Source organism: Macrotis lagotis, chromosome 1 (genome assembly GCF_037893015.1).
Source record: "Macrotis lagotis isolate mMagLag1 chromosome 1, bilby.v1.9.chrom.fasta, whole genome shotgun sequence".
NCBI lineage: Eukaryota > Metazoa > Chordata > Mammalia > Peramelemorphia > Peramelidae > Macrotis > Macrotis lagotis.
In genome coordinates, this window is record NC_133658.1 from 502,339,368 (window position 1) to 502,352,048 (window position 12,681).

General features: G+C 33.4%; 1 protein-coding gene across 2 annotated transcripts in view; it reads left to right on the forward strand.

Moving 5' to 3' along the window:
- Window positions 1–3,634: 3,634 nt before the first annotated feature.
- The window catches only part of KCNJ15 (potassium inwardly rectifying channel subfamily J member 15), a 47,396-nt gene continuing 38,349 nt past the window's right edge, over window positions 3,635–12,681 (forward strand). Inside the window, exons 1-2 of one of the 2 annotated variants that reach the window (XM_074214002.1) lie at window positions 3,635–3,653; window positions 3,847–3,923. The gene's annotated coding sequence lies outside the window, so the exon portion shown is untranslated. The other variant, XM_074214001.1, reaches the window with a different exon arrangement.

The following is a 12,681-nucleotide window of genomic DNA, read 5'->3' on the forward strand; positions in this document are numbered from 1 at the left end:
AGATGGTATTTTAATTCTATAGGTTTAGTGGGGGGGGGGTTTGGGGGGAGGTTGTATATTGAATTGCTTATTTAATTTGAAAAATCCAAGCATTTTGAGGTTTACTGATTAAATTCCTGAGCAAGGAATTATTTAAACATTTCAACTTTCTGAGCTTGAAGGATGGAAAAAACAAAAACACATGATATTGCTATCATTTCATTTGAAGAAATGTGCAACCTTCCTATATCTCTCTGACTAGGAGGAATATACATTAAAGATGAAGTTCCCAACCAAGTTAGATGCCACAACCAAGTTAGAAATAATTTGGCTTGACAAGACCTAAGATCTAAAACCTAAAAGTAAATTTCACTTTACCCTGGAAGAGGAGTTTCTCCTGGGACAAGTTAGCACTATTCAATTTGATGGAATAATAGAGAGAGAAGGCAGAATGTGTGACTGATGTTTGAGTAGTATTTCCCATAAGTCCAAATGAATAGTTACAGCTCTAGGGTCTAAGCTCTTATAGATGGTGAAATGACTGTCTCTTCTTCCCTGTTCCCTAATCTATGAAAGGCAAATGTCAAATCCAAAATTTTCTATTTGAAAACTTCTTTGAAGTTTATTTTTTCTTTTACATATCTTTTATCAGTACTACTGTCAACATAGATCATTCATAATGGCTTCTGTTTTGCTGGTTTTGTTATTTGTGAATTTTTAAAAAGAAGGATAGCATTTAGGCAAGTTATAGAGATGAAAGAGAAAGGAAGAACATTGATCTGCTTTATCCAAATTGCGTTTGTGTGTGTGTGTGTGTGTGTGTGAGAGAGAGAGAGAGAGAGAGAGAGAGAGAGAGAGAGAGAGAGAGAGAGAGAGATTTGGAATACTGCTTTCACTATTCTACTCTGTGCTTCCTCAGAGGACCCCCTTCATGGAGTAGAGCCAAGGGCAGTGGCCAGAAAAGAAGCCATAACTTGTGGAAGACAGGGAATGACTAGAAAGGCTGATGCCCATATTCCAAATATGAGAGTTAGAAGAGAGGGAGTGAGGTTCTACTGCCTCTTTCACAGAAGTTCAAGAGGGGAATTTTTCTTCCTTAAAGACATATTGATACATAAGAAAGAGTGATTTGTGCCTATATTTGAAATGAAAAGATAAAAACAAAATGGAATGGTCTTAGAATCTTCTGAAAAATAGAATGTCATCCAACTCTTTCTTTTCTGGGTTCAAATATTCACTATAAAAGTAGGTATTGCAGATATAGATTTAATGTGGGAAAAAGAATTATTACTTTCTCCAATATTATGACACCATCTATTGACTTTTATCTAAATGTCTATAAATATTAATCTCAAATGTATTCCATACATAAATCTAAATACATTTAGAAATGAATGGCACCAAAAATATTCATCTCTTCTACAACAAAGAGATGTTTGAGGACATTGTTAACAATAAAATCTATGGAAAACTTTTATCTTTGAACATGGCACCTTGAGTCTCTTAAATCAGCTGTGATATCATACTTGGATGAAGAGACTCAGGAAAGGTATGCAAATATATTTATATTTATATATATATATATATATATATATTTATGTACATTTTTATACACTTAGACAGTCAGGAATTTGTAGTTCTTATTTCAGTCATGCTTAACACTCTGAGACCTGTTTGGGATTTTCTTAGCGAGCATACTAAAGTAGTTTGCTATTTCCTTCTTCAACTCATTTTACAGATGAAGAAACTGAAGCATACCGGGTTAGGTGACTTGCCCAAGGTCACACAGTTAGTAAATACTTGAGGCCAGATTTAAACTAAGGAAGATGAGACTTCCTTTTATTCAGATTCAGCATGTATCCATTGCACCACCATCATCTGGAAGATCAGAATTCAAATCTGATCTCTGGCCCTCACAGTCACTTAATTTCTGTTTACTTCAGTTCCCTCAGCTGTAAAATAATAGCACCTACCTAAAGGGTTAGTTTGTGAGAACTGAATAAGATGATATTCATAAATCATGCTCAGCATAGTATTTCACATATAGTTTGCACTATATTAATTCATATTCCTTCTTCTTTTCCCCTACATAAATAAGAGGGGGGGGAAGAAATAAGAAATGAGTGCTCATATTTTTTCAATTATTGCTCTATCTCCCGTTCAATATTTATTTATTTACTTATTCATTCATTCATTTATTCATTCATTCATTTATTTATTTATTTTAGATTTTTTGCAAGGCAAATGGGGTTAAGTTGCTTTCCCAAGGCCACACAGCCAGGTAATTATTAAGTGTCTGAGGTCAGATTTGAACTCAGGTACTCCTGACTCCAGGGCCGGTGTTCTATCCACTGCGCCACCTAGCTGCCCCTCAATATTTATTTTAAGAAAATATTTCTAATTATTTATTAATTTTCTTTGTAATTTTGTTTTTGAAAAATTCAAACATGAATATTCCTACACACACACACACACACACACACGAACAGTAAAAAGTTTGGAAATTCCTGGAACTTTTTCTCAGTGCCTGATGTTTTCTTATCCTGCAACATTCCTCCATGATATGTGGTCCCTTTTATCCACAGAGTTTCTTTTAAGGATCAGACCCAGGGCAGTTATACTAAAGACTGATATAAGATCTGCTTGGATTACTCTTTTCTCCCTTTCTAGTTGTGTTTTAATGTTTCATCATCTCCATTAGAATATAAATAGCTCCATAAAGGCAACGACTGTTTTGGTTTGCTATTCCCAGTACTTAGGGCAGTGTCTGGCAATAAATGCTTACTATTCATCTACTTCTATATGAATCCACAAATCTTTATTACATATCATTTATTTTAAGTATATGATGAAATCAATCAGTTTCACAACGATTCTGCCAGTTTATTGACTTTTTGAACTTTTAATTCTATTGTGTATTCAAAAAAGAGTTCAATGACACTTTGGGGGCCATTACTATCACATGTATCTCCCCCAAAACCCTTCTGTTTATAATAAAACATAGTTAAACAAAACTAATTCACAAATTGATGGTATCCAAAAATGTATGTCTCATTTTCTTCCTCTCTTATTAGGAGGTTTGGAAACATGTGTTATCATTAGCCCTCTGAAATTGTAGTTCCAATAATTTCTTTCTATTAAGTCAGAATCTGCCCTCCACAAAACTTTGGAACTTTGGACATTCTAATACATATCCTTTTTTATTTCCTTTTTTCCTCCCAAGAAACATTTCCCTTAGATCTTTTCTAATCCTCTTCAAATTTTGTGATAAATGAAAGAAATAACATATAGGAAAAAGTTATTGTGAAGGTCACAGTAGTTGGTGGTGATTTTAGTTATCTGATTACTTATTCATGATAATGGTTACAATATTTAGTACAGTGCTGTTAGAATTTCAGTTAGATTGCAATTTTCCTACTTTTAAGAATGTATGAAAATTTATTCCTAAAAGGGTAAAAGGATATAGATAAGTAACTTGGAATAAATGGAAGGTATTTGTTATGCAAAAAGCAATCCACTTTATTTTGGTTATGGGGTCTTAAAATCAGACTTTGATCTGGCAGTCTAAAGTTTCTTCAAAGATTAACTGGCTTTTTAAAAAGTGCATCAGTTTCCTCTAAGGCAGATATTTGCATAGCAGTGAACTGGGTGTTATTGCTGCAAATCATTTGCTGGTCTGTAGATTTCCTTAAAGAAATTCTGCTGACATCATTGACTCTTTTCTCAGATTCCTTTCCTTCGGTTTCCCTCTCCTCTTTCACTCTCTCCTCTCTCTGGTTCATTCAGGTATTTGTTATTCAAAATCAAAGTAATTTTTTTTCAGTGACAGTGAACAAGAAACATCTTCATTTTTCTATTTTTCTGAAGGACCCCGAGTTGGCTGTTAATTCCTTGTCTGTTATGACAACATCTAACAAGAAGTCTGCACTTATTGATCTTTGCAGGTAAGAAGTACATACTTATTAAAACACTGGAGCCTGGGAACTATGAAAAAACCAACACCACACCTTTTCTTTCTAAAGTTAAAGTCTGTTATTTTGATTTTTTTAAATCAGTCCAGTAATTCAATACTGAAATCTAAGACAAATTCAGTAATTAAAACTTATCTGAAAGAATTTAAGAAGTACTTTTTACTTATAGAAAAATGAGTTAATCTTTAAGGACAGTAAAATAATTCTTTTCCTTACTGAGAAACAATATCCAGATTTCTTGTTTATTATGTGTTAGAGATCTTTAGCTCTTGGGAAAAACATTCTTACTTCTTTTCTTTTTAATGTACTTTTTAGACTTTATTTCAGAATTTTTGAGAGTTGTTTTTTTTTTCTTGACTTTGTAACAGATTTAAAGCTCTCTCCTCACTCCCCCAATAACTTTCTGTCAGTTATTTTCCTTTTCCTGGTGGAAAAAGAGGTTTAAGTATGTTAAGGAAAACTTGATCAAGAATTTTAAAATTGTAAGAGATTATGTAAGTTTTCTGTGTGAGGTATAAGGAATGTAAACAATTCTGACCTGGAGGACATTTTGAAATATTCCTCATCTATAGAAGGTACCTTTATATGTTTAGGCTTAGTTTCTACTAAATAAATCTATACTGACTGAAACTTCCCCATGAAATTAAGATTCTATTTACTACTTCTGCTTTCCTTCATAATTTGCCTAAAGGCATTCTAATGCATATCTTCATTTATTTCCATTTTTCCTCTGGGAAACATTTCCTTTAGAAATATTCTAATGCTTTTTTTACACCTTTCCCCAACTTGAACAGGTTATGAAATTTGCAAAATAAAAGTTTGACTTGATTTTGTTGTATATTTAAGATCAAAGTTCAGACCTTTTGCCCAATTTACTTTAAAATGCTCTATTTTCTATAAAACAGTCTTAGAAAAAAGTACCAACATTGTTAAAGCTATTTTTTATTTAAAATTATATATGTACAAAAATATGCATGTATATATGTAAGTGTGTGTATGCATGCATGTATTATATATGTATAAAACAATCAGTAACACTATACTGAGAAAGGGGGGGGAAGAGAAGTAAGGAAGAAAGTGAATTAATTTTTTGATTGCTGATGACTTTAAGAATAAAAAAACTGGCTCAGGTGCCAAAGACAAAATTGCGCTATTTATAATTGGCATCACATGTGAAAATTGAATGTTCACAAGACTTTAAATATTGAATTCCACTAGTAAAAGTAAAGACAGAATAATCGTCACTCCTAAATTTAAAAAGAAATTCTTAGACATGGAAGTTTAAGCATGACCTAGCCAATACCACAAAAATAATAGGATGAAATGTAGAAAAATCTAATAAAAAAGAAAAAAACAATTAGTTATTTTATTTTGTTTTCAAATTGGCATCCAAAAGTTAATTGCCTTTTTTTCTTCTCCACTATACTTAATGCTTAGGATTTAGAGTTTTTCCCCACTGAGCTATGTGACCACAGACTTGAATTGCCCATGTAAAATAACAATTCTATAAAGAGTTCATTCCTTCCTGTTCTTTTTCCCGATGAAAGAAACAAAAACTTATGGTCATTTTATTGAGAAAATATTCCCTTCTTCCCTTTTCTAACATTTCTAACTGGTATGGATGATTCTCCTGAAGAATAGATAGACAAATCCAGTCTCAGACACTTGATACTTACTAGCTACATGATCTTGGGAAAGCCACTTAACCCCATTGCCCCTGCCCCTGCCCCCCCCCCAAAAAAGAATAGGTAGGCATTGCCATGTATTCTGTTTTTTTAATCCCAGATATTATGGAGAATGGTACTGGCAGATCTCTTGAACTTGCAACTTCTGGAATTCAGTGAACCATGCCTATCAAATTTCCATACTTAAATTTGTCAGTAATATGGCATAGGAGTTTTCCCTTTCCCCCCACTAACTTAGGGGCTAACAGGTTGTCTAAGGACAAATAAACTTGCCCAGGTCTGAAAGAGTGCAGGTCAAAGTTCCAAGGGAATCAACAGTCAGATAGAGTAATGAGTAATAGCCTGAGCTTTTCTAGCAAAGATGAGACTGAGAGATCTAAACTTTATGGAACTATGTGAATCACAAGATCTGTGGTCATGTTGGTGGTGGTGGAGAGGCACTAGCTTGCTTAGAGAAAGGATAATCATCCCAGGTCAGAAATATCAGATCCAGTCCAGGTCAAAATTTCTGATCTGTACTGTTAGACTTGTAGCACCTGCCTAGACAAAATAGGGAAGCACAGTTTTAATTTTTTTAAATTAAATTAAAAAACCCAATCAAAGCATAATGAACCTCATACTCTCTTTATCCTCTAAGGTATCATCTTCTAGTGTGAACTTGGGTAATTGCTTTCCATTACAGGGAAACTCTCTGTTCCACTGAGAATATTCTCAATACATTACCATAAGGATCCTTGCCACAGGATGCCATATTGCTCTATCTAGCCATTCAATTGTCTCATGCTCCATATTTGCATCAATCTTTCCCACTTCAACTATCATATGAGCTAAGAAGTTAATTTTCCTTATGCAACGATGTCTGGTCAGGTGTGGTTCCAGGGTGCTATGTCCCAAGTTATTTTCCAATCTGAAGGGTCCTAACTCCTCATGGATGCAGAATCTTTAGAGGTTATTAGGATGTAGAATCTTTAGAGGTTATTAGGAAGATATGTCAAGGGAGGCATAGCTGGAGCCTTAGTCATTGAATCAATCAAATCTCAAAGGCAGTTTTTTTTGTTTTGGGGAAAGAAAGAAAGAACTATGCTAAATTACATATGGAAAAGAAATTGTTGCTCCCATGAAAATATTCTGTTATTCTGTGTTATTCTGAGACTTTTGATGTACCAGTTTTAGACACAATTGTTGCTCCAGTGTCTTGGATCAGATGTGAATGTGCAGAGAGTTTTAAATAGGAGAAAAATAGTCAGTGACTGATATTAGGCATTTGTTTGAGGGGTATAATTATAACTGTTCATTTTTTCTTCTGATCTGTTCATTAATTCAGGCACTGTACTTTCTACTGTAAAGTCTCAAATATTTAATGAAGCTAATAGTTCACATTCACATGGGGAAAGGTTTGCAAAATTCTTTATATACTTATCATTTGACTCTGGTGCCAGAATTTCATGAAAGATCTGTTAAATCATAAGCTTTCTCTCTCTTTCCTCCCTAACATAGATAGCAACCTCGTTACTCAAAAGATGGACTTGCAGAGATACTGCAGCTAAAGTGTTTACCCTGTCACTATCCAGGTGATAAAGCAGAAAACCCTAGAGTAATAATTGCTATTACTACCTTTTCTACTAGTATCAATTTAGACTTTTATAAGAGCTTCAGATCTTAAACATTTTCTTTGCCAACTCTCTGAAGAAGGAAGGATTGTTATTTTTATTAAGCTAATAATAATTCGATTAACATTTACAAAGCATTAACATCCCTGTGAGGAAGGTAGAGAAAATAGTTTTTACAGATGATTTACAACTGAACTTCAAACAGTTAAAAAGTTTGCTGAGTGTAGATGAAATTACAAGTGTCAGAGATGAGATTTGAATTCATGACTTCTGGTTCCACTTTCAGTCAGTGTTTTTTTTTTCTAATTTTCTCATTGAGAAAAAACAGGGAAAACTGAGGATATTTCTCAGTTTGGGATTCCAGTTTCTAAGATCATAGATTTAAGCTATAAGAGCTTGAAAGAACTTTAAATACCAATAGACTCAAGTCCCTCATTTTACAGAGAAGAAAACTGAATCCTAGAGAACTTAAATTATTTGCTCAGGCTCATACGGTGAGGGAGTCTCTGAGGCAGACTTCCAATTCCCTGATTTATTATAATCCTTTAGAATACTTCAAACCTCATCAGAGTTTCAAGGAGAAATTCATGTGTTGAGTATATTCAACTCTACCCCATCAAATAGACAAGAGCGGGGGGTATCATCAGTAATTTAAACTCAAACAGCTATCAAGTCTACTTTTACTGAGACCATTAAATTCTCAAGGAATCTTTAATCAGACTTCTTCCTCTATTTCCAGCTCTAAACTCCTGTGGTATGCAACTCTGGCTATCAAGATGCAGCAAAAGTATTAAAAGGAAATAAAATAGCATGTTTTAATGCTCTTGGAAAAGAAAAGATAGGTGATGGAAGCCATGAATTCTGGGGTGAAGGTTAGATGAAGTGGATTCTTAGCAGAATTAGTTTGGAGAGGGAAAAAAAACCCTCTGACACCACAGTATAAAGTTTAGTATTTTAATTCAGAAATATACACATATACCAAAATATTAGGTTTTTTGGTAGGAAGAAATTAAATGGAAATAATACAAAAGGTGACACATAAGGGAAAGCAATGCAGAAGATAAGAACTGGGATAATTTACTTTTTATATAGAGAGATTCAAATTCAAGTCATATAAAATGAAGTATTCCAAACCATAATAACCTGTTTTTCATAATGAAATAACTGATGTTATTTTTCCTATAACTTGTGCTACAGGTTTAGAAAATGGAAGAATAATTTTTCATTTTCCCCTAAAAGCTAAGTTTAAAAAAAATACAACGTAGGTGAGTGTTATGCAAATGGAGAGACCATGAGTAGAGTGGTATACAGAATTTTCTTAGCGACCAATGCAGAAGATAGGATCTAAAGTTCAAACTTTAGTTCATCTTTTAGAATTGAATTTAGGAATTATTACTTCAAAATAAAAGGATCACATACAATTAGAACTCCATTTCTATTTTTTGTACAGAATATTTTTAATACTCTATATTGGGAAATAAGCTAAATAGAAATTAACCCTTTTCTAGTAGATAACATCTAAATCTGAAATGGAATACAGTAATAGAAATATGAACTAGAATATTATACTATGAACTCAGACAACTTCTCATATTCTTGTTTTTAATGAAATGTCTACTTTAGATGGATTGTCTATTTCTAGCTATTGAAATAGCTTTGTTTTCAAAAACTTCTATTTCCGTTATCACTTTAAATTTCTCTTAATATTTCATGACGGCTAGCTGTTTATTTCTATCAGGCCAAATAAATATTTTCCTCACTCTAGCTTTCAATATTTGTAGATTGAGGTCTTGTTCCTCATTAGTCAAATCTGCTAGCACATGTAATTTCAGTTCCTTAAACATTTCCTTCCAAATTATATTCCTAATTTTTAAAGACAAATTTGAAAGCTGTCTATTCTTCCTTTAGTATTATGTAATGTAGTATCTTCTTTCAGCATATTACAAACTCTTTCCTTTTTTCTTTCTATTCCTGATTTAAAATAAATGATCAAACACTTAAACTTTAGGTCATATTAGAAATGGGTTAAATTAAAATCCACTTCTTCAGGATTCTTCTGTTTCTAAAATATGAAAAACTCATCAATAGATAAGATATACTATATTTGATATATATATATATATATATATATATATATATATATATGAAAATGTGTTTGTATACATCTATCTTTGGCTTTAAAAATAGTATGTAGATGATATGAGAATTCTAAGATGTATCCTTGGTGAACACAATAAATCTTTTAAATATCTTACCTGATTATTACTGAGAGCCAATATACCATACTGGGTAGAACCCATACTAAAGAGTCTAAAAATTCTTTGTCAAAGTTCTGCTTCTGATATATAACCTGAATTCCCTTGGGCAAGCTACTTTATCTATCAGTGTGGAAGATTTTTCCTAGGCTATTCATTTAAGACTCTACCCAAAGAACTGCTGTTTATAAAGCTCATTCTTTTTTTTTTAGGTTTTTTTTTTTTGCAAGGCAAACGGGGTTAAATGGCTTGCCCAAGGCCACACAGCTAGGTCATTATTAAGTGTCTGAGACTGGATTTGAAGCCAGGTACTCCTGACTCCAGGGCCGGTGCTTTATCCACTGCACCACACCTAGCTTCCCCTAAAGTTCATTCTTATATTGAGATCTGTTGACTTTTGCTCTAGATAAAAATGAATCTGGTGGTAATTTAATTAATGAATCTAACAGGTCAGCCAGATGGACTTCAAATCAAGAAATTCAAATCTGGCCTCTGAAATGTACTAGCGGTGTGTACTTGGACAAGTCACTGAATGCTGTTTGCCTCAGAGTAAAAGAACTAGAGGAAATAGAAAACCACTCCAGTAGCCTTGTCAAGAAAACCCCAAATGGAGGGGCAACTAGGTAGCACAGTGGATAAAGCAGGAGGATCTAAGTTCAAATCCTGCCTCAGATACTTGATACTTACAAGTTGTGTGACCTTGGGCAAGTCACTCAATTCCATTGCCTCATCAAAGTACAAAAACAAAATAAAACAAAAAACTCACTTCAAATAATAACAACAACAAAACAATGACCTAGGTGTAGAATGGTTAAAGGAAATTCTGACCTCAGCACTAATCAATGGCTATGGTTAGCTAAGGCAGATAAGCCTGGAACTACTGAATGAACCATATACCTTGGTTAAGTACTTCACAGTTATTCTCTCCTTTGATCCTCACAACATTATCTCAGTTTTACTGATGAGGAACCTGAAGGAAATAAGTTGAGTGACTTGCCAAGGATCACATAGCTATCAATCAATAAACCTACTTTGTATTAAGCACAGGGGATACAAAAAGAGGCAAAAGACAGTCCCTGACCTCAGAGAGCTCATAATCTGACTAGGGAAGACAATACACAAAAGAAAACTGAGAAAGTAGAGGGCAGCCTATGGCTCATAATAATCCTAGAATTTAAACCAAACAGCTACTGAGAGAAAATGAAGAATTACTTCAAAACCTTCTGAGTACCCTAGAGAGTTTTACTCTCAAAACACGGGAGAGGCAACTTAAAGAGCTAAAAAAATTGAGACTAAAATCAATCTAACCACCAGTGATTTTAGGTCATCTGGTGTTCTGAAAGCATTTTGTTATTGGAATGGAAAGCAATCAGGGGTACTTGTCAGCAAATAAAGGGAAATGCTTGTGGGTATCCAAAGTCTCAAATATTTTAGATCCTAGGTAATAGGTACTGTTGATACAAAGACAAAAAAAAAGTTTACTTTCTAGAAGATTACATTTTGTGAGTGGAGAACTGGAGGAGACATGTCCACAGATGACCAAATTTGGAAAAAATATATATATATATTTATATAAAAGAAAGGATTAAAACTTCAGCCAAGGTGGACTGCCTGAAAAGGAGGTAGACTCTCCATCTCCCACATAGATACTCCAACAAAAATCTGAAATTTGCACCAAATTAAACTATGGCCCAGGAATCCAATATAAGACTATATTGTGACTACTTAAATAGGATAGCTAGTTATCAGTAAAGTTAGTACTAATAGAGGTAAATAAATTTGTGGGCTTCCAGTGTGACTAGGAACACATTTCTCAGGGACATAGCCTATAAAAGGAAAGAGTGAAGTCCTCCCAAGATATAGTCAAAGGTCAGAGCAACGAAGGCCTAGTAATGGTCATGACTAGATATCACAGGCTCTAGGGTATCAAAGTCCCCACACTTTATCCTGAAATGTCATAGAGGGCACTGAAGACCCATTGTTCTGATAGGTTAAAGTTCCCCTGATAGCTGGAGGTCAGTACAGGTATCTAGGGGAAATCAGGATAAGACAAAATGAGGCAGACCTTGCAAAAATGCAACTTTGGGACAGAGAAATATTCTTTAGTACAAAGCTTTAAGAAATAAGATGATAAGATCTTTAAACTTACCTGCCATGGTTAGAGAAATGTGCCTTGAAATGAGACAGATATAGCTGTAACAACATTACACTTTAAAGTATAGAACAATAAGCTGTGAATAAAAATTTCTCCAATTTTGAGAACCCAATATAAACCCAAATTTTATTGTGCTTGATTTAAAATCTTACTATATGATCAGTTATTTTTCCTTATTCAAAAGAACAACAGAATTTGTGACATTATACTTATAAGTTGTGAGAAAACTTAAAACTAACTTTAACTTCCTGGAAAAGAAACAAACATTTATCAAAGGGAAGTTCAATGGTTTTCTATAGACATAGTAATTTTCTAACTATTAACTCTGTGCAATGTTTTATTAAGTTATGGACTTTTTTGAGCTATGAGACAAATTTTGATAAAAAAAAATAGTTCTATATATAGTTGTAATTGGAGAGTTATGTTTTGAAAACTTTATTTCTAAGAACAGTTTTATATACTACTGATTTCCCTCTAATCAGTTTAAATGCTTACCTTCTTTTTTTACTCCAAGGATTGATGAAAGCCCTGAAAATCATGAAATTGGTCATCCTCTTCACCTCTGAATATTTTAAGCCCCTGTAAATTAATTATCCAAAGACTATTTCCTTATTCCCCTCAAACTATCCCACCAAAGTCCAAACTGGTTATAATGATAAAATAAAACTGCTGCCTATCTCTTTTATTTTGGAATAACTATTGACAAAATTTTAGAAACTTCAGTTCTCTTTAGCAGTGTCCTCTAGTCAACAGAATAGCTTTCTTCCCTTACTCTAAACAAATAAACATTTTCACTTCTTGGAAGTGCAAGTGATTAGAAGCATCTGGTTGTATACAGATTTCACTGTTACTACTTTAGTCGTCCTAAGAACCTGCTCTTTATCCCTCAAACCATTAGGATATGCCAGCATATATAACATATTCCAACCACTTTCTTACCATTAATCAATTAATTAATCCACATTAAATGTTACACTTCAGACAGAAACAGCCTCTATTTTCATTGCTATAAATTTTTGCAAATGG